This window comes from Hemiscyllium ocellatum, chromosome 43 (assembly GCF_020745735.1).
Source record: "Hemiscyllium ocellatum isolate sHemOce1 chromosome 43, sHemOce1.pat.X.cur, whole genome shotgun sequence".
NCBI classification, from domain to species: Eukaryota; Metazoa; Chordata; class Chondrichthyes; order Orectolobiformes; family Hemiscylliidae; genus Hemiscyllium; species Hemiscyllium ocellatum.
Genome location: NC_083443.1, coordinates 19,766,311 through 19,789,909, shown reverse-complemented (window position 1 = coordinate 19,789,909; position 23,599 = coordinate 19,766,311). Strand labels below are relative to the sequence as shown.

General features: G+C 40.9%; 1 protein-coding gene and 1 pseudogene across 1 annotated transcript in view; both read left to right on the top strand.

Moving 5' to 3' along the window:
- Positions 1-23,599, top strand: part of samd8 (sterile alpha motif domain containing 8) — a 63,679-nt gene continuing 40,080 nt past the window's right edge. Inside the window, exon 1 of the mRNA XM_060854218.1 lies at positions 1-108. The gene's annotated coding sequence lies outside the window, so the exon portion shown is untranslated. The remainder of the gene's footprint in view (positions 109-23,599) is intronic.
- On the top strand, positions 2,153-7,044 carry LOC132834960 (large ribosomal subunit protein eL6-like; annotated as a pseudogene).

Sequence of the window (23,599 nt, the reverse complement as noted above, 5' to 3'; positions counted from 1 at the left end):
TGACGATGAGGTGGAGTTTTCCCTTGGTGTTCATCTGACATGGGGGCCGGGCTCCGGCATTAACAGAAGAAGCAGTATATGCTCCTGACACGGAACGTGTCTGTGGGGGTAAGTAACAGCTACGAAGGGTGTTTTAAGCCGGTGCTAGTGGGACTGTTATCAAGGCCCAGCTGTGAGGGTCCTCAGGGCTACAGCCAGACCCCAGAGCCAGAGCTCCATCGCTGGGTGTACTGTTCCCCCTGAATCCCTGAGCGATACTGTCTGTTTGCTGACAAACCTTGACCGAAAAAAACCCCCACTTTATGTTCTATGGGAAATAGATCACTGAGAGATCAGGATAGTTGATTACGTTGAATATATCTAGCTGAAGATCAGTGAAACCTAACACAGATAAAATACTACACCGATGAGCAAACAAGTTTTAGGATCTGTTCCCATTTGATCTGGTTCCAGACAGTAGATGGATTTCTGGATCTGAATTGATCCATCTCTCTCTCTCTCTCTCTCTCTCATATGCCAGACATAAAAAGCAATCTAATTGTGTATTGTGTGAAATGGTAGCTTTGTTATTGTTACAACGCAGTAGCCTAGATCAGGCAATTCTTAATAGTGTTTGGCAAGTTTGGTTTTTGATTTAGATTGGATTGGCAGAGTCACTTACAGACACACTTTCGAAAATTAAATCATATGAAGTTGTGTAATGTCAGAAAGTTCACATTTTCCAGTGTTAGATTTCACTTTATTGTTTGTGACCAACCCCCATTTCATAGACTATTGGAGCATTACTTACTGAAATTCATATTCCAACAGTACTTAACTATGACGTGGGTAAACTCTCATGTGGTCAAATCCAGGTTTTTTTAATATTGTCTATTTCTTCCTGGAGTAAAAAATGAGGTCTGCAGATGCTGGAGATCACAGCTGAAAATGTGTTGCTGGTCAAAGCACAGCAGGCCAGGCAGCATCTCAGGAATAGAGAATTCGACGTTTCGAGCATAAGCCCTTCATCAGGAATGGGGAGACCTTCCTGGACCTAACAATACAGTCTGTTGGAAGGATTCTGGTACGGTTCTTAGTTTACATTTAAATAAACAAGACAAGTGCAGTCTATCTGACTAATCATGGAATACAGGAAACACTATATGTCACAACAGGTGTTATGCCCCTATCCAGATATTCATTCAGCCCTCTTGAATTATGCAGCCCATTCTGCTGAGGTTTCTCACAGTGTTATACTGTAAGACTACCGGAGATCTCCAATTTCTACCTTACTTCAGGCAGACACACTTGTCACAATAATGTACGTGTGCTGAAATCACAAAATAAGCTGGAGTCAGGGGTGAGTCTGATTGGGCCACCACACTGGGAAAGTTTACTCAGTTTCTCTAAAGTGGCACTTTTAAGCCATTTAATCGTTGGGACATGATGCTCAAAGGTACAAATTTCAGTCACCTACAAGGACAAAAATCTTGAATGCCCTGTAGATTGATAAACTTTATGATGCAGTAATTTAGAATTGCTAATATATATTCATGTTAACAGTCTATCATTGAAAAAAAAGGTTCAACAGTAGAGTTATGACAAACTGAGAGAACCAGCATCATAATACCATTTTATCAGCAAATTGGCCTGGGTTCTTCGGCAGTAGAGGGCCAACATTTTGATCAATATCAAGTAATGGTGTGTTTCATTCCTCAAGAAGCCTCATCATGAGCTTCCTCATTCTGACTCATGATCATGACTTAAGGCTTGTGATGTGTGAATGACATACTTTAGATCTTTCATCATGATCCGTTAATGTGCTGTACTTGAGTAGATTGGCCACAACCAAATGTGGTTGTCTCTACCCAAGCTGACCAGTATTATGAAAATATTGTTGAGACATTTTACAGCTTTGAGAAATAATATTTTTGAAAAATAACTTCCTGAATTTGCAAAGCAATGAATCAATCTCAGCAGCTGCAAGAAGTTTGCACTAAACTTCCTTTGTCAGTTGACTCTGGAGTGATTAAGCTAGCACCATATTGAAAGTGAACCAGTTGCATGCATGGAGATGTGACAGATCATTGAAGAAAACACTCCATTCTCTCTTGCTTCTTTAACCTTTCTTACACCCCGGCTCTCCAAAGTTACTTGCAGAGATGTGTACGCCATGGGTAGGTAGAATGCCGGGAGGTTGCACAACTTGTACTTTATATTCTTAATTTACACTTTCCAGTCCAAGGTAATCTGCTGTGTAAATGAATAAATATAACAAAGTTTCCTCCAATTGATGGGATATTCTAAAAACAATTGATTCTGCCTAATATTCTGGACTTCTAAAATAGTGAACACCAGGAGCGAAACAAGAATGGCGAAGACAATGCCATATTTTGATCGTTTGCAAAGCATACATTTGAACAAGAGAAATCTGTAATAAAACACTTATTAGTTTAGGAGCAACATTACCACTAAATGCATCTTACTGTCATGTTTTTTTTGTCTGTAATTTGTCAATTAGTAAAAGCTCCATAGGAATAATTAAATTGGATACAAAGAACTAGAAACAGTGAAGCAAAATAAATAGGGAGTGAACTTACTGCTGATTTTGGGATTGATTTTGAATGTACGATAATATATAAGAAAATAAGAACAATAATATAAGAAATAAGAGGAGCAGGAGAAGACAATCTACCTCTCTGCCTGTTTGCTATTCAATATCGGTTAGAACGACAATTAAAGGCAATAAGGAATTTACAAGAGCTGGGAGTGTGATGGATAGCAGTTATAGGAAGGGAGAAAAGCTTCCAATACAGTTAGGTAGATGGGTTACTTTCAGGAAAGGTAGGTGGGTAGTACAGGAGTCTTCTATGTCTTTCTCCATTTCAAACAAGTATGTTGTTTTGGAAAATGTATGGGGTGATGGACTATCAGGGGAATGTAGCACAAACAATCAAATTTCTGGTATCAAGACAGGCTCTAAACTAGTAAGGAGGAGGGGTGGGACCCAGCGAGATACTGAGGAAAGAGTACAGTTGAGAAAAGGAAAGAATCAAGCAGTCAGAGCAGGCAGGAGCAAAGCAGAGATCAAGGTAGGACTGATAAATTAAACTGCATTTATTTCAATGCAAGAGGCCTAACAGAGAAGGCATATGAAGTCAGGGCATGGTTAGGAACATGGCACTGCGATATCATAGCAATTACAGAAATATGGCTCAAGGATGGACAGGACTAGCAGTCTCTTGTTCCAGGGTACAAATGCTATAGGAAGGATAGAAAGGGAGGCAAGACATATGGGGAGGTGGTGTTTTTGATAAGGGATAGCATTACAGCTGTAATGAGGGAGGATATTCCCAGAATACATCCAGGGAAGTTATTTGGGTGGAACTGAGAAATAAGAAAGGGATGATCATCTTATTGGGATTGTATTCTAGTTCCCCTCATAGTCAGTGGGAAATTGAGAAACAAATTTTTAAGGAGATTTCAGTTATCTGTAAGGTGGTTACGGTAGGGGATTTTAACTTTTGAAAGATAGACTGGGACTGCCATAGTGTTAACGGTTTAAACGGAGAGGAATTTGTTAAACGTGCACAAGAAAATTTTCTGATTCAGTATGTGCATATACCTACTAGAGAAGGTGCAAAACTTGACATACTCTTGGAAAATGAGGCAGGGCAGGTGACTGAGGTGTCAGTGGGGAAGCACTTTGGGGCCAGTGACCGTAATTCTATTAGTTTTAAAATAATGATGGAAAAGGATAGACCAGATCGAAGAGTTGAAGTTCTAAATTGGAGGAAGGCTAATTTTGACAGGATTACACAAGAACTTTCAAAAGCTGATTGGGGGCAGATGTTCGCAGGTAAAGGAACGGCTGGAAATGGTAAGCCTTCAGAAATGAGATAACAAGAGTCCAGAGACAGTATATTCCTGTTCAGGTGAAAGGTAAGTTTGGTAGGTATAAGGAATGCTGGATGACTGAAGAAATTGAGGGTTTGGTTAAGAAAAAGAAGAAAGCCATGTCACGTATAGACAGGATAGATCGAGTAAATCCTTAGAGTATAAAGGCAGTAGGAGTATATGTAAGAGGGAAATCAGGACAGCAAAAAGGGGATATGCGATAGCTTTGGCAGATAGGGTTAAGGAGAATCCACAGGGTTTTCATAAATACACTAAGGACAAATGGGTAACTAGGGAGAGAACAAGACCCCTCAAAGATCAGCAAGGCAGTCTTTGTGTGGAGCCACAGAAGATGGGGAAATACTAAATGAGTATTTTGCATCAGTGTTTACTGTGGAGAAGGACATGGAAGATATAGAATGTGGGGAAATAAATGGTGACATCTTGAAAAATGTCCATATTACAGAGGAGGAAGTGCTAGATGTCTTGAAACGCATAAAGATGAAAAAATCTCCAGGACCTGATCAAGTGTAACCCAGAATTTTGTGGGAAGCTAGGGAAGTGATTGCTGGACCCCTTGCTGAGATGTTTGTATCATCGATAGTCACAGGTGAGGTGCCAGAAGACTGGAGGTTTGCTAACGTGATACTATTATTTAAGAATGGTGGTAAGGACAAGCCAGGGAACTATAGACCGTGAGCCTGACGTCGATGGTGGGCAAGTTGTTGGAGGGACAGGTTTTACATCTTTTTGGAAAGGCAAGGGCTTATTAGAGACAGTCAACATGGCTTTGTGTGTGGGAGATCATGTCTCACGAACTTGATTGAGTTTTTTGAAAAAGTAACAAAAAGGATTGGTGAGGGCAGAGCGGTGGGCGTGATGTATATGAACTTCAGTAAGACGTTCAACAAGGTTCCTCATGGGAGACTGGTTGGCAAGGTTAGATCTCATGGAATACAGGGAGAACTAGCCATTTGGATACAGAGCTGGCTCAAAGGTAGAAGACAGAGGTTGGTGCAGGGTTGCTTTTCAGACTGGAGGCCTGTGACCAGTGGTGTGCCACAAGGATCACTGTTGGGTCCACTACTTTTCATCATTTATATAAATGATTTGGATGTGAACAAAGGAGGTATAGTTAGTAAGTTTGCAGAGGACACTAAAATTGGAGGTGTGGTGGACAGTGAAGAAGGTTACCTCAGAGTACAATGGGATCTTGATCGGATGGGCCAATGGGCTGAGTGGCAGATGGAGTTTAATTCAGATAAACATAAAGTGGTACATTTTGGGAAAGCAAATCTTAGCAGGACTTAAGATCATACACACTTAATGATAAGGTCCTAGGGAGTGTTCCTGAACCTTGGAGTGCAGGTTCATAACTCCTTGACAGTAGAGTTGTAGATAGATAGGGTAGTGAAGAAGGTGTTTGGTATGCTTTCCTTTATTGGTCAGAGCATTGAGTGTAGGAGTTGGGAGTTCATGTTGTGGCTGTGCAGAATTTTGGTTAGTCCACTTTTGGAATATTGCATGCAATTCTGGTCTCCAATGTTGTGAAACCTAAAAGGGTTCCAAAAAGATTTACAAAGATGTTGCCAGGGTTGGAGGATTTGAACTACAAGGAGGGACTGAATAGACTGGGACTGTTTTCCCTGGAGCGTCAAAGGCTGAGGGCTGACCTCATTGAGGTTTATAAAATCGTGAGGGGCATGGATAGGATAAATAGACAATGTCTTTTCCCCGGGGTGGGGGAATCCAGAAGGAGAGGGCATAGGTTTAGGGTGAGAGGGGAAAGATATAAAAGGGACCTAAGGGGCAACTTTTTCACCAGAGGGTAGTGCGTTTATGGAATGACCTGCCAGAGGAAGTCGTAGAGGCTGTTACAATTATAACATTTAAAAGGTGTCTGGATGGGTGTGTGGATAGGAACGGTTTAGAGGGATATGGACCAAGTGTTGGCAAGTGGGACTAGATTAGGTTGGGATATCTGGTTGGCATGGATGAGTTGGACCAAAGGGTCTGTTTCTGTGCTGTACATCTCTATGATGCTATGACTCTCTGATAGATGATCTTCAACTTCAACTCCAGTTTCTTGTCCATTCTCCGTGTTCCTTGATTCCCTAACAGACATTAATCTGTCTATCTAACATTAAATAGATATGGTACCCTGGGACCATGGTAGATATTCCCACTAGATTAAATAGACACAGACGTAGAAGTTGGAAGAAGATGTAGGCTATTGGGACCCTTGAGCCTGCCATCCTGCTATTCAGAAAATTATGGCTGATCTGTTTGCATTTGGGATTCCATATTCCTGTGCACCCCCAAATTACCTTTGAATCACTTACCTCACAAGACTAGAGTCATAGAGATGTACAGCACAGAAGCAGACCTCTTGGTCCACTTCGTCCATGCTGAGGATATACTTCTGTTTTGAAAACATGCAATGACGCTATTTTCAACACCAGAGACCCAGGGAATGTTCTGGGTACCTGGATTTGAATCCCACCATGGGAGTTGGTGGAATTTGAATTCAGTGACAGGTGAAGGAGAGAAGGAACCGCTGGTAGAAAAGACAAAGAAACGAAAGAAACCACGTCACCCTGTGGCTTGGGACCATGGTAGATATTCCCACTCTGCCGTGTATGCAAGGAGAGCCATGCTCAAGTAAAAATACAGAGCTCCTAGGTCAATGAGAAGATGTTGAAGGAAAATACCCCTTTTTCAATCACCAAACTTGTTCGTTACCAAAAATCGGCAAAATGCCACGCTATAACCACTCTGAAGATGTCCTTTACAAAAGGAGTAGCTATGATAACAAACCTTTCAGACAGCACAAAAGGCACCTTCATGCATCCGTCACCCAGGGACTGTATGCTTAGTATGCTTACCATGCTTACTGCTTTCCAAAGGTGGCAAGTGTGTAATTTTTCTGAAGCAGTTTAATTGTGCCCTATTGCTTGTCACTGGTCCTCTGACTTTCAACCATGCCCCACTGCAGAGAGTTCACTAGAAATTGTCATTGCAACATCTATAAAGATTCAACTGTCAGGAGTAAAAATTTCCACACACCTGACTGACTCCTACTTCAAGAAGAAGCAGCTGCATAGACCCAAACACTAGGAGGGTGGCATTTTTAATACTGAGAAAGAGAAATGTCAATGAACGCAATAGTGGACGAAAGTCCAGAAGACAGACATTCTGCCTATTGATAAGAAGACTGCACAACTCCATGGCTACCTCCATTCCATGTTCTATTTGTCTAGTGCGTTTATCCACATAAAATAATCTTTTGAGCATGTTGTAAAGAGATACACTTATTAAAATTGGGCTTTCAGCAAATAAAATCTGGAATTAGGTTCTGATGATGACATGAAACAATTGTTGATTGTCAGAAAAACCTGTCTGGTTCACTAATGTCCTTTTGGGATGGAAACTGACATCCTCATCAGGTCTGGCCTACATGTGACTCCAGACCCATAACAATGCTCTTTTCACAATTATAGATGGAAATAAATACTGGCCTGGCCAGTGATGTTCATGAATGAATAAAAAAAAACTTGAGGCAGAGATTTCCAAAGTGCACAAACCTCTGAAAGAATAAAATTCTCCTCACCCTCGTTCTTAAAGAGGACCATGAGTTTTTCAGCAGTTCCATGTCTTCTTGTCAAGACTGATTTGGATCTTATGTAATTCAATTAAATCATCCCTCACTCTTCTACACTCCAGTGAAAGTAGCAGTCTTTAAAACTTTTCCTCGTAAGATAATCCATTTATCAATCCAATATACCTCTTCTGAATTGCTTCCAATTCTTCCTTAAATAAGGAGACCAAAACTGTACTCAGTGGATTGAAACACAAACAGAAATTGCTGGAAGACTGAACACATCCAGCAGCATCTATGGAGAGAAAACAGAGTTAACGTTTCAGGTTCAGTGATCTTCCTTCAAAACTGAGCACAGTTTAACAATAGAGCATCATCAAGTCCCTGGGGCTGTGAACTATAATTAAATCACCATCCTTTGAGTGAGAAAAATATCTCTTTATTTCAGTTCCTTATCCTCAATCTGTGTCCCTTTCCAATTTCCACAGTACAGGAAATAACCTTTCAGTGTCTTTGCTTCTTGCCCTGTCGAATCTTTGAATGAGCTTTACACTCTTCTCACTTCTGAAAATATAGACCTAGTTTACTCAAACTTCCACCATCAGAACAACCCTATTACTCTGTGAATCAGTCTGTAACAAACGTTGCTGTGCTATCTCCAGCTTTCTCAGTCATATTTATGCAAAATGGTGTCTGTTTCACATAGTTAATTAACTTTGGACAGTACAATGGCTCAGTGGTTAAGTGCTGCTGCTTGGCAGTGCCAGGGATCTGGGTTTGGTTCTACCTTGGGTGACTGTGTGGAGTTTGCATATCCTCCCCGCGACCGCAAGGGTTTCCTCTGGGTGCTCCGGCTTCCTCTCATTGAAACCTGTAACCCATTCTAAAAGATTAAAAGTCTTAACAGCAATCTAGGTTTGTTCAATATATCGTATCAGTTGCATGACACACTTGTGCCATACGTTCTGTATCTTATGATCCTGCCCATGAGCTACCTGATAAGGAACAGTGTTCCGAAAGCTAGTCCTTCCACATAAAGCTGTTGGACCATAACCTGGTGTTGTGTGATTTTTAACTTAGTCCAGTGATGTGCAGTTTAGGTTGATTGGCCATGTTAAATTGCCCATTGTATCCAGTGATGTGCAAAGCTAGTTGGATTAGCCATGAGAAATATAAGGTTGGAGGAATAGGGGAGAATGATGGGACTGAGTGGGATGCTTTTTGGAGGGTAAATGTGGTCTCAATGGGCCGAATGGCCTGCTTCCATACTGGAGGGATTCTTTGATATGATTAAACAAAGAGAAAGAATGCTAGAGAATCTCCGGTTTGGCAGCATTTATGGCAAAAGTAATGGTTAACATTTCAAGTCTGGTATGATGACTCTTAATCTGCTGAGTTTCACCAGCGCTCTGTTTGTTTCAGAGAGTTGGACTGAAGAGTCTGTTTCCATGCTGTACATCTCTATGACTCCATATCTAGCATCTGCAGTATTTTGCTTTTATTTAACTAATTTAGTGCTCATTTCAATTTCTTCCAGTTTTCACATTCAGAAAATAGGAATTTTATGAAGACTATAAATATGATTTTGGGGGATTTTTAGTTGAGTGATAAGGACTAATGACAAGATTAGTGTGGGGAGCTGGGGAAATTCACTGCACTATAACCTTGACTGGGGACTGATTTATCATTTGCTCCAGAATTCTTTTATCCTGTGTGGTCCTTTAAAAATAAACTTCAGTTTCCTTCAATTACTTCAAATTGGTTCTCATTGTTTAATATTTTGTTTTAGGAATATAGGAACAGGAGTAGGTCATTGAGCCTGTCTTGCTATTCAATACAATATGGCTAGTCAAACACTTCAGTGCCTTTTACTCACTCCATTCCTGTAACTCTGCACACAACTGGGAATCAGAAAGCTATCGATCTCTACCTTAAACATACTGAAGGACTGAGCTTCCATAATCCTCTGTGCTAGAGAATTCCAAAGATTTGCAACTCTGAGTTTAAAAATAATTCTTCATCTTGGACCAAATGGCATTCTCTTTATTTTTAAATTGTACCCTCTATTAAGTATTCCTAATGGCTTGCTCCACCTGAATGTTAGCTTTCTGTGACTTATTGACAAGGACATCCTTTGTACAGATGTACTTTCCAACCTCTTACCATTTAAGGAGTCCTCTGCATATCTGTTTGTCCTACCAAAGTAGATAACTACCCTATTGATCTGAGATGTGACCAGTTCTCTATCTGTATGGCTGTCTTCCTCGTAGATGTATAATAGTGACTCCAGTTGCTGTTCAAGCTCATGTGTCTGGTGACACTTCCTGCAGATTTGTTTGTCTGAGGCGTATAGAATGTCCTTGACTTCAAACGTACCGCAGGATATGCTCTCCACTTAGCTCTTCTGATCTGCCATCTTGCAAATCTTAAAAAAACTAATTGTTACCTTTCAAGTAAGTACAGACTTCCTACGAAAATTCAACAAGCAATTTCTCCAACAAACAGAAAAAGTCTACAAACTTAAAGACACACTAAATACCCAAATTTTACTTTAAAGATGGGAGCTATTGACCAATCCTATTCTCCAATCAATTGATTTCTCTGCATTCGTTAGGTCACACCACCATTGATTTCAGTACAGGTAAACCTCTTATTTCCCTGCCTTATTTCTCCTGCTGCTCACATCTCGCTCTGGCGATCTGTCTCAGTCCCACTCCAGTGAAGTCTCCCTCACTCTGTGCAGCTTACTCAGCAAGACCAGAAGGCCAATGAATGACAGTCCACTATCAAAATAAGCCGCAGTGGCATTCAAACCATGCCTCCAAAAACACTGGAACCTGAAACCACTGCCTTAGACTGCTCAGCCACACTAGTAGATTTGAACTGTTACTCCTGGGAAAAATATATTGTTCATAATTAAAAACAAAACATTTATTATAAATTAAAATGCAGGCATACCTTGTGTTTGCTGCCGTACAGAATTACAGGGGACGAAAGAGCAAAGGTTCAAGATTAATGTCCTATTAGTTCCAAAGACCTGGAGCAACTAAGTAACAGTCCAGCTGTTCAGTTGCAATTGCACAGGAAGAAGCCATTTGAACTTCCTGAGTTAGCACCTTGGAGACATTTTCCGAGAATACAGATATTACCTGTTGACCTGTGGATGTTAGGGGAGCTTGATGCAAACAGGGGAAATACTTAATGCTTGCTTGGTGAGCTTCAAAGTGATTAGAAAATATGATTGAAATTGAAATCCAATTCAGCTATTGTTCTAGAGCTAGCAGAAAGACAAAGCAAAAGTCAGCAAGATCCTGTTCTCCTCAAATAAAATAATGGTAAGGTTCATTTATTTTTAAATTGTATCCCCTGTTAAGTATTCCTAATAGTTTGCTGCACCTGAATGTAACACTTTATTACACTTAGTGTAGTGTATTTATTATACCTGTATTCTAAGATGTAGGAGCTAAATTCTATGTATCTAATTATCATTTGCTTCTGTGTACTTCTAATTGCAAGAAACAATAATCTGTTAATAAATCAATACGGTAACTACATTTTTAACTTTGTCATTTCTCAGGCAAGGAATTCTTAGAAGTCAAAGTCCACAAATTTGTTTATTGCTGGACTTAGTGACTCAGATATTGAGTATGTAAAGGCAAACTCTAGGTATGTAATGTGTGAGGGCTCATGAACTGTATGGTCTCTTCTGCTGTGAGTGACTAGTTACAGTTAACTTAGCCTGTTAATAAATTTGCGCTATTTCCACAGATTGCAGTAACTGAATCCAGTCAAAGGCAAAGAGAGAGAATGGGCAGATCTCCAAATAGTCTGATAGGCTTTACTGATGTAAACTACCTCGCAGGCTAAGTTATACTATAGAAGTTTTATTAATTAGCTAAGAGGTTCAAGAAGTCCGACTTGTACAATTTGATTTATGGAATGGAAAGATTGTTACTTCTTTGTTCTGTTCAGTTGAACTTTTGAAAATGGAAGTCAACATTTAGGAGATTAGAGGACTCTTCCAGGGACTTTGGACCAGATTGCTAAATATTGTTGATACTGAAATTTGTCGTCAAAAGTTTTAGCAATGCCCTGAATGCACTCACCATCTTGCAATTGTACTGAAATCCACCTTGAGCTATGGTGGGATTGCAGCTTAAAACAGGAGTATGTGACTCAGTGTCAAATGATTCTTATTCTCCAGGGGAACACATTGGGATGTTGGACTATATTGAATGCGCTATAGAAGTACGAGTTGTTTGGTACCTTTTCAAACACTTTCTAAAAATCAAAATCCATTGATTCCCCTTCATCCATTCTGCTAATTACAATTTCACAGCCTCACTCAGATTCCTCAAGCATGATTTTCTTATAGTAATCCATGTAGGCTGTAGCAGATTTATGAATTTATAAGTGCCTTCCTTATTCATAAAGGCAACTAGTATTTTCTCTGTTACTTATGTCATACCAACTGATCTATAGTTCCTGTTTTCTAACTGTTCTTAGGCTTGCTACCTTTCCATCCATGGGTGGAAAGATATTGAGTATGTAAGGCAAACTCTAGGTATGTAATGTGTGAGGGTTCATGAACTGTATGGTCTCTTCTGCTGTAGTGACTCGTTACAGTAAACTTAGCCTGTCATAAACTTCGGTGAATGCTCAATGATCAAGACTACTGCATCCACTCTGTGTAGCCATTTCTTTTAAAATTGTAGGATAAAGGCAATCAGAGATCCAGTTGATTTTAGTCCAATTAATTTCTCCATACTTACTTTGTTCTAATATTAATTCTATCAGTTCTTCATTCTCACTTGACCCCTGGTTCCCCACTTTTCTAGAATGTTGAAATGGTGTTTGACAGATCAACTTGAGGTTTCTGAGCTTGTAATTAGAGGACAGACAGAGGAGAATCAATGGCTCTATCATATTCGGATTTTTACTGTGAAGTTGCATGCAAAGTATATGCCTAAAGTCTCTGTTCTTTCTTTATTTTCGTTCTGATTTCTCCTCCCTTTCCTTATAGGGGACACATAGTTGCTTTTGCTGATCTGTACCTTTTTATATGCTTACACAAGTTATCATAATTTTCTTTGCCTCTCACTAGTTTACTCACATTTATTTCTTTTGTTTATCAATTTATTGCTAAATTCTGGAATTCTCTAAATCCTTAAGTTTACTATTTTTCTGATAATATTGCAAAGCTTTTCCTTATAATATTGCTATCTTAGGTTTTCGGCCACAGTTGAATCACTTTTTGATTGAAGGGATTTAATTCATTAATTGTATGTAAGTTAATTGTAAATATTGAATTATTTCTTTAACTGGACAAAAGAGCTGAATTCCAGAGGTGAGGTGAGAGTCACATTTGACTGACTATGGCATCAAGGAGCCCTGGCAAAACTTGAATCAATGGGGGCAAACACTGCGCTGGTTAGAGTCATATCTAGCACAAAGGAAGTGGTTGTGGTTGTAGAGGGTCAGTCATCTCGGCTCCAGGACATCTCTGCAGGAGTCCCTCGGGGGTAGTGTCCTAGGCCCAACAACCTCAGCTACTTTATCAATGACCTCCTTCTGTCACAAGATCAGAAGTGGGGATGTTCGCCGATGTTTGTACAGTGTTCAACACCATTTGCGACTCCTCAGATATTGAAGCAGTCCGTACTCAAATCCAACAAGATCTGGACAATATCCAGGCTTTGGGCTGACAAGTGGCAAATAACATTGGTGCCACACAAATGCCAGACAATGACCATCATCAATAAGAGACACTCGAACCACCGCCCCTTAACATTCAGCGGTATTGCGATCACTGAATCCCCCACTGTCAACATCTTTGGGGTTACCATTGACCAGACATTCAGCTAGACTTACCACATAGACACAGCATCTACAAGAGCAGGTCAGAGACTAGGGATACTGCGGTGAATAGCTCACTTCCTGACACCCCAAAGTCTATCCACCATCTACAAGGCACAAGTCAGGAGTGGGATGAAATACTCCCCACTTGCCTTGATGGGTGCAGTTCCAACAACACTCAAGAAGCTTGACACCATCCAGGACAAAGCTACCCACTCGACCAGCACCACATACAAATATTCAATCCCCCCCACCACTGGCGCTCAGTAGCAGCTGTGTGTACTATCTACAAAATGCATTGCAGAAATTCACCAAAGATCCTTCGACAGCACTTTCCAAACCCATGATCACTTCCATCTAGAAAGACAGGTGCATCAGGTATTTGGGAACACCACCACCTGCAAGTTCCCCTCCAAGCCACTCACCTTCCTGACTTGGAAATATACTGCAATTCCTTCACAGTCGTTGGGTCAAAATCCTGGAATTCCCTCCCTATTGGCATTGTGGGTAAACACACAGCAAGTGGACTGCAATGATTCAAGAAGGCAGCTCACCACCACCTTCTCAAGGGCAAATAGGGATGGGCTATCAATGTGAGCCAGCCAGCAACACCCAAGCCCTGCAAATGTTTCCCAAGCTGTTGTAGCTGACCTGTCCTTTCTACCTACATTGTTTACATTTTTCTGATTTAAGATCTTAGCCTGAAACTTAATTAATTCTATCTCTGCCTTGATATTGTAATGAAAGATGTGAGAGATTTATATCAGACTTTTTTAATGGTTCAGATTTCAGACTAATGGCATATGAGTGTTCTTCTGTTTTTATGAAGAGGTTTAAATATAATTAGGTCAGTCTTTATGGAACCATGACTCCTGGAGTGTTAAAGGAAGTTTTTTTGCAATGTGGGATTTTTTTGAACTGTGGGAGTTCGACTGGAGAGAGAAATATTAAGACCTTGGCAGATGTGAGAAAGAGCATGTTTTAAAAGAAATAGTTCAAAACCTTTTGGGTAGTTCAGTGGGACCTGAATGAGACCTCATGGTGGAGATGAATGGCATAGTGATATTGGACAAGGTCACCAGATATTTTTACAAACCCACCGACTCTCACAGCTACCTGGATTACACCTCTTCCCACCCTACCTCTTGCAAAAATGCCATCCCGTATTCCCAATTTCGCTGCCTCTGCCATATCTGCTCCCAGGAGGACCAGTTCCACCACAGAACATACCAGATGGCCTCCTTCTTTAGAGACCACAATTTCCCATCCCACGTGGTTAAAGATGCCTTCCAATGCATCTCGTCCACATCCCGCACCTCTGCCCTCAGACCCCACCCCTCCAACCGTAACAAGGACAGAACGCCCCTGGTGCTCACCTTCCATCCTACAAACCCTCGCGTAAACCAAATCATCCGCCGACATTTCCGCCACCTCCAAAAAGACGCCACCACCATGGATATATTTCCCTCCCCACCCCTTTCCACCTTCCACAAAGACCGTTCCCTCCGTGACTACCTGGTCAGGTCCACGCCCCCCCTACAACCCACCCTCCCATCCTGGCACTTGCCCCTGCCACTGCAGGAACTGTAAAACCTGTGCCCACACCACTTCCCTCACCTCTATCCAAGGTCCTAAAGGAGCCTTCCACATCCATCAAAGTTTTATCTGCACATCCACTAATATCATTTATTGTATCCGTTGCTCCTGATGCAGTCTCCTCTACATTGGGGAGACTGGGCGCCTCCTAGCAGAGTGCTTTAGGGAACATCTCCGGGACACCCGCACCAATCTACTACACCACCCTGTGGCCCAACATTTCAACTCCCCTTCCCGCTCTGCCGAGGACATGGAAGTCCTGGGCCTCGTTCACTGCCACTCCCTCACCACCAGACGCCTGGAGGAAGAACGCCTCATCTTCCACTTCGGAACACTTCAACCCCAGGGCATCAATGTGGACTTCAACAGTTTCCTCATTTCCCCTTCCCCCACCTCACCCTAGTTCCAAACTTCCAGCTCAGCACTGTCCCCATGACTTGTTCGGACTTGTCCTAACTGCCTACCTCCTTTTCCACCTGTCCACTCCACCCTCTCCTCCCTGACCTATCACCTTCATCCCCTCCCCCACTCACCCATTGTACTCTATGCTACTTTCTCCCCACCCCCACCCTCCTCTAGCTTATCTCTCCATGCTTCAGGCTCACTGCCTTTATTCCTGATGAAGAGCTTTTGCCCAAAACATTGATTTCGCCGCTCCTTGGATGCTGCCTGAACTGCTGTGCTCTTCCAGCACCACTGATCCAGAATCTGGTTTTCAGCATCTGCAGTCATTGTTTTTACCTCACCAGATACTTGGGCAATCAGCATTCCCTTTAATTTCTTTTCTGCTGTGCAGACCTCTGAAGTCCTTATGTGACTGCAATTGGTGCATGGAACTTCCTGGCTTCTTACATGGAATGTTTCAAGTAATATTCTAGGAACCTGGGTTCAAATCCCACTGCACGATATGATGTAATTTGAATGCAATGAAATCTGGAATTAAAATTCTAATGATGACTATGAAACTATTGTCAGTTATTGTAAAAAACCACCTGCAAAGCAGGTCAAAGGCTAGAAATCCTTCACTGAGTAATCATCCACAAGATACAAGTCAGGAGTATGATTGAATGTTCCCCACTTGTCTGGATGGATGCAGCTTCAACAGTTGCAACTTGACACCATCCAGGACAAAACAACCCTCTTGATTGGCACCACCATCACAATCACTCACTCCTTCTATGACCAGTGCTCAGTAGCAGCTTGTACATTTACAAGATACGCAGCAGAAATTCATTAGAGCCGCTTCAACAGTGAATTCCAAACCCATAACCACTGCTGTGTAGAACGGCAAGGGCATCAGATACATCGGAACACCATCATCTGCAAGCTCCTTTCCAAGCCAGTTGCTATTCTGACTTGGAAATATTTCGCCATTTTTTCAATGTTATTAAATGCTGGACTTGCCACCCTAACGGCATTGTAGAGGTACTGACGGCAAGTGGACTCCAGCCATTCAAGAAGACAGTTGACCTCCTCTTCTGCAGGGCACTTTGGGATGGGCAATAAATGCTGGTTCTGCAAGCGACATCCGCATCCCGAGAAAGAATAAAAAATGTCTGATACAAGTATAATCTCTCCTAGAAAAGGAGACTGTGCAGAGTAATCAATTAAATAAGGTACTTCAGTGAAAGGATGAGGTTTTGAAACTTTCATGCCAGGACTATATAGTTAGTCTTTTCATAATCTGCAGAGATCTAAGAAAGTCAAAATCTCTGATGTCACTTGCCAAAAGAAATAACTCACAGCACTGAAACTGAAACGAAGCAGTTAAATTCTATAGATTTGATTGGGAAAAATGTCTCTGCTTTGAGTAACTGGAAAGTGATGAGGTTGGGGAATATATGGGATTATGCTTTGGTCTGTGCTTCAAAATCTCTCGACCTGTTTTATGTTGAGAAAGCGTATTTTGATTTTGTTTGCACAATAAACTTCTATTTTGTTGAATCTGTATAAAGATTAAATATGTTCATGATTACTGTATAGTGTTATGTCTGGTACACGCATCTCAATTTTCCAATTTATGCTTTAGCTGACTCAAAACTATTGTCGGGGTGCTTTGGACTACTTCCAATAGTGCTTTCTGGCGCTTGTTTTTTCTCTCTCAATTCCACTTCAAATTGATCCTACATTTTGCTTTACAAAGCTAAGATTATCTTTTATTATCAGGCTACCCTCATTGCTACTTCGCCAGTTTTACCTGTTCCTCCTTTTACACAAAACAAGTTTCCGGCAACATTTAACAGGAGAAAATGAGGACTGCAGGTGCCGGACATCAGAGTCGAAAAGTGAGCTCTTCGATCAGGAATGAGCCTTATGAAGAACTCATGCCTGAAACCTTGATTCTCCTGCTCCTCAGATGCTGCTTGACTGGCTGTGCTTTTCCAGCACCACACTTTTTGACTTGAATATTTAACATTAATCAGCACTCATTCTAAAACCATGTCTCTGAAACAATGAACAGATTAAATCCTTTTACTTCTATCTGTGCTCTTGATTCTTTTATTTTGAGTGCTTCGTGCAATGTGTATGGTACTGTTAACTTAAATCTTTTTGTTTTCCCGTGATGTCACCTTCATTGCTCGTACCCTGTTATTACCTTTGTTCAGCTTCCTGGTCTATTGTTTATATTTAACAAAACCATAACTTTGCCCTGTAGCCTTGACATTTCTCTCAGCACTTTGAATTTGCCCTTCTTGAATGTTCCACTACACCTTCATTGGTGCCATTCTAGTTTAAGTGGATCCATATCAATTGAACAGATTAATCTTTCCTCAGTTCAGCAGGATTTGAAAATCCTGTGAACCACATTAAACCAAATCTTTGCTAGTTTGCACATGATTTAGGTAACATTTTAAAGATTATTACCTGTGAGGTTCTTTGCTTTAATTTGACCCTACTTCAGAGAACTATTTCTACTCACTGTCATTGCCTCCTGCTTGGGTCTTGAGAACTGAATCCTTCCTGTCTGTCTTCAAATACTTCATCCACGAGGAGACGTTCTTGGTCCTGATACTGGACAGACTACGCAACCCTGAGAACTGTTCAATCATGGCAGAATACTGTATCTATTCCCTTGACCTTGCAGTCTCCTAGCATAACACATTCCTTTTCACTCCATGTATGGCCGCCTTCACCACATGGCCATTCTGTCATCCATCCTTCAGATTTTTCCCTGATCTGTGTAGGTAGTAAGAATCTTATACCTATTGAATAAAGGCAACTGCTGAGGGTTCTCCAGCATTGTACCTGAGATTTCCCTATCAGCATGATTCTCAGTCACATTCTAATGTACCTGCTCCATCAGCACTTGACCTCAGGGAAGTGAAGTAATTAGGTAACTTTTTCCTTCCTTAATGCCATGCAGTGTTTGCGCTATAGATATTCATATACCTGTTCATACATGTTATGACACACCCCTGGAACAGGTGTGACTGTCAAGATACTGAATTACACTCCAGGAGACATTTCTGAGATAGGTAATCAGCAATGTCATAATGAGGGTAATTCGTTCTGTTGCAAAATTGATTTATTTGGACTTGTGATGTTTGTGATTAGCTTAGCTAGTTTCACTGAACCAAATCCTTGTGATGTTTGTGATTAATCTAGTTTCTTAAAATCTTTATGAATGTCGACGTTACACCTGTATGGAATGGAATGAGTCCATATTTTTATTAATTGCTGATGTGAGCACCTTCCAGAACTGGAATAGCTGGACCCATTTCTTTTGTTGAAGACTGGTATCCAATCACTCTTTAAGGTGTTAATTGAAGCTACCATAACTTGTATTGATGGCTTGTACCTATTCTGTGCTTAGTGATGTGGTGGAGTTCATTAACCAGTACTAGAGAGGGCACAAGTGAACTGTGAATCGGGAATTGTTAGGCAGAAGATGTGGGCTTGGCTGTAAGTTGGGGAAAGTTCAGTTATTTTGAAACAAGGATTTCAAACTCCTCTTCTATCTTTGGGGTTTCCTTAAAACTTATCTTGAGAGGTGAATGGAGTATGATAACCTCTTTAAGTATGCGTGGAATGTTATTTCTGAACACATTCATTTTTTGTGAAAAATTATTGCTGGATAAGTGTGTTGGAAAAGCCAGTGTAGTTGGATATTGTGTATACATTGGGATTGAAAGATTTGAAGTCAAGTCCATTTGGTTGTTTGTCAAGGAAAGAGTCTTGTGTTTCTGTTAAATTCCTAATGTGTGCAATAAATGTTTGGTCAAAGTGACCTGCGTTCATCGATCTTTATCAACCTTTTCCAGTCATGTACACTGTATTCAAAAAAATTTATTATAATCCACTATGTCAACCTGGGCCTGCGACCAAGAGAACAACAAACTTCTCTTTTGCCTGAGGGTTTAAATCCTTTATGAACTAATAGCCAGAGGTTGTGTTTTTAAATTCATTAGTTAAATACTGTTTAAGTTTACTTGAGCAGTCAGCTGTCATGAAGAGCTGCAGTGTTTGAGAAGAGGAAATACAACCTGTACAATATGCTTTTGGTTTGATGAAATGCTGTTAATTCTAGGTACAGAGCAGCATCTATCTTGAAATGCCTGGTTGCACATGAAAAGGGATTGGCCAGTAAAGTAATATTTTTTAAAGGTATTTCCTTTTAACTAAAGAAAGTGTAGTCTTTTTAAAATCTATACAAGCATTCCACGGTTTTGTTCTTTGACATATTAAAAGTATGTTACTTTAATCAATCTCAAAAAGATTAGAATTGATACTGAAATAACTTGGAAGGAAAATGAGATGTTGGTATTTATTAAAGTAGGATGAAGTGCAAAAGTAGGGAAGTTTTGCTGCAGCTATGCTAAGCATCAGTGAGATCAGCACTAGAGTATTGCGCATTATTAATTTCCTTACTTAAAAAGGGATATACGTTCACTGGAGGTGGCAGACAGAAGATTCTTAGTACCATAGAATCCCTACATTGTGGAAGCAGGTCATTCTGCTCATTGAGTTCATACCAATCCTCTGAAGAGCATCCTATCCAGACCCACACCCTATCCTATCCCTGTAATCCTGCATTTTCCGTGGCTAATTCACCTAGCCAGAACATCCCTGGATGCTACAGGCAATTTAGCATGGCACCTAACATAGAATCATAGAGTCATACAGCATGGAAACAGACTCTTCAGTCCAACCAGTCCATGCCGAATGTAATCCCAAACAAAACTAGTCCCATCTACCTGCTCCAGGCCCACATCCCTCCAAACCTTTCTTATTCATGTACCTATCCAGATGCCTTTTAAACATTGTAATTGTATCCAAATCCACCACTTGCTTAGGAAGTTCATTCCACATGCAAACCATCCTCTGTGTAAAAATTATTTGCCCCTCATCTCTTTTTTTTTAAATGTCTCTCTCACCTTAAAAATGTGCTCCCAAGTCTTGAAGTCCCCCACCCTAAGGAAAAGACGACCCCTCGTTATTTTATAAACTTCTATTAGGTCACCTCTTAACCTTCTGCGCTCCAGTGACAAAACTCCCAGCCTATCTAGCCTTTCGTTATAATTCAAACCATGCACACCTGGCAACATCCTGGTAAGTTTCTCCTGAACCCTCTCCAGCTTAATAATATCCTTCCTATAAAAGGGCGACCAGAACTAGACACAATATTCCAGAAAAGGTCTCACCAATGTCCTGTACAACCTCAACTTGACATCTCAAAGGATTGAGGAAAAAGTGAGGTCTGCAGATGCTGGAGATCAGAGCTGAAAGTGTGTTCCTGGAAAAGCACAGCAGGTCAGGCAGCATTTAAGGAACAGAAAATTCGACGTTTCGGGCATAAGCCCTTCATCAGGAATTGAGCAGTGAAGGCAAGCATACCAAACGCCTTTTTAACCACCCTGTCTATGTGACGCAAATTTCAAAGGAGTATTTACTTGCACCCTTAGCTCCCTCTGTTCTAAAACAATATCCAAGTTATTTGTTATACTTTTTGTAACTTAAGGTGTAGTCACTTCATTACAGACACATAAACTTGTTTAGCTGTGATCTCATGAGTCTATAGAAAGCAATTTAGTGTGATAGCTTTTTGTATACAGAAATATATATACGTGAATGTGAAAAAAAATTATTGCTAAATTATACCTGCTGTCTTGTGCCTGTTTAAATTTGATTGATTTGATTTATTATTGTCACATGTACCTAGATACAGTGAAAACATTCTGCATGCAGTACAAGCAGATCAATACTGTTGAGTCGAGGAAATTAATGCTTTCCTTTTGTCTTTCAGTTTATGCTTAGTGCAGAAATAATAATTGCTGTGGAGTATGATATATTGTACTAATTCTACTTCTGTTCAAGTCTATGTACCAGCACACTCGGGTGATTCTTGGGATGGAGGTGTTGTTTTGAAAGGAGAGGTTAAGCACATTGAGTCTATAATCATTAGAGTACAGAAGAATGAGAGATCATTTTATTGAAGCATGTGAGATTCTCAGGAGGCTTGACGAGGTAGATCCTGAGAGGATCTTCCCTCATGGGAAATCTAGAACTTCGGTTCACCATTGAAAAATAAGAAGATAGGGAGAAATTTCTTCTCTCAAGGTTGTTCATGTTAGGAATTATTTTCTACAGAGAGTGGTAGAGGCAGGATCATTTAATACATTCAAAGTTAACTTCGACAATATTTTCATCTGCAAGGAAGTTCAGCGTTGTGGGAACAGACAGGATAGTGGAACTAAGGCTGCAATCAGATCGGCCATGATCTTATTAACAGGCTAAATAAACTCCCGCTCCTAATCCTTTATGATTTACCATTATTAATCAATAGCAACCATTACCTATTAGCAGGGCTTCAGGTTCTGACTGTGTCCAGTGAAGCAAGCTGTGAGGCTGTTTATGAATGCTTTGGGAAGTTACAGTAACTAATTAGAAAATAAATTAAATACGATATTTGCCAAAGTTGTGACTCTGTACCAATTTAAGCCAACTTTGAATTGTCAAATCCTGTAAGTAATGTACAAATTCGACTAGAAAGACTTTGGATAACTCTGCCAACATGGCATATGTTGAACGGCATGTTCCAAAATCATAAAAATGGAACAAATTAAAGTGCTTTTATTCAACCTTTAAAATTAGCTGCCATCAGAGTTGCTGGTTCAGCTTCTTAAAGTGATTTATTGTGTTAATATACTGTTAGTACAAAATGTGTGGAATTCCACTCTGTGAGACCTAACAAAATAAGGCTAGTGGCTTCAACCTGCGGTTTATCCCTGTTGTGTTGTCAAGTCATGGAGTCACAGCACAGAATCAGACCTTTCAGTCCAATTATGTCGACCATAATCCCAAACTAAACTAGCACATCTACCTGTTCTTGGCCCATATCCCTCAAAATATTTCTTATTCATGAACTTACCCAAATGTCTTTTAAATGTAACTGTACCTCCATCCTCTGGAAGTTCATTCCAAACATTCACCACTCTGTGTTTTAAAAAAAATTTCCCCCATATCTTTTTTAAATCTTTCTCCTCTCATCTTAAAAGTATGCCCCCAGTCTTGAGATCTAGGGAAAGGACACCTGCCTTTCATCTTATCTAAACCCCTCATGAGTTTATCAATCTGTATAAGATATCCCGCAATCTCCCAAGCTCCAGTGAAAAAGTCTCAGCCTCTCCTTTTTAACTTAAACCCTTTATTCCCAGCAACATCCTGGTAAATCTCTTCTGAACCCTCTCCAGCTTAATAATATCCTTCCTATAACACGGCACCTAGACTGGATACAGTACTTCAGAAGAGGCCTCGCCAATATCCTGTACAACCTCAACATAATGTCCCAACTCCTTATAGTCGAGGTGTGAGCACTGAAGGCAAGCATGCTTCTTAACCACTCTATCTATTTGTGACACAAACTTCCAAGAACCCCTTGGTCTGTCTGTTCTACAACATTACCCAAGACCCTAATTTTTAATTGTATATGTCCTGTACTTGTGTGTCTTACCACAATGCAGTAGCTCACATTTATGCAAATTAAGCTCCCATCTGTCATTGTGCAGCCCATTGGCCCAATTGATCAAGATCTTCTTGTAATTTTAGATAACCTTCTTCACTATCCACTATACCCATCAACTTTAGCATCATTCACAAACTTACTAACCATGCTATCCCTACACTCCTCTAAATCATTTATATAAATAACAAAGCTGGAAACGTGTTGCTGGAAAAGCGCAGCAGGTCAGGCAGCATCAAAGGAGCAGGAGAATCGACGTTTCTGGCATAAGCCCTTCTTCAGGAATGAGGAAGGTGTGCCAAGCAGGCTAAGATAAAAGGTAGGGAGGAGGGACTTGGGGGAGGGGCGTTGGGAACGCGAAAGGTGGAAGGAGGTTAAGGTGAGGGTGATAGGCCGGAGAGGTCGGGAAGAAGATTGCAGGTCAAGAAGGCGGTGCTAAGTCCGAGGGTTGGGACTGAGATAAGGTGGGGGGAGGGGAAATGAGGAAGCTGGAGAAATCTGCATTCATCCCTTGTGGTTTCTAGGGTTCCTCGGCAGAAGATGAGGCGCTCTTCCTCCAGGCGTCTTGTTGCCATGGTTTGGCGATGGAAGAGTCCAAGGACCTGCATGTCCTTGGTGGAGTGAGAGGGGGAGCTAGTGTTGAGCCACGGGGCAGTTGAGTCGGACTCAGCACCGCCTTCTTGACCTGCAATCATCTTCCCGACCTCTCCGCC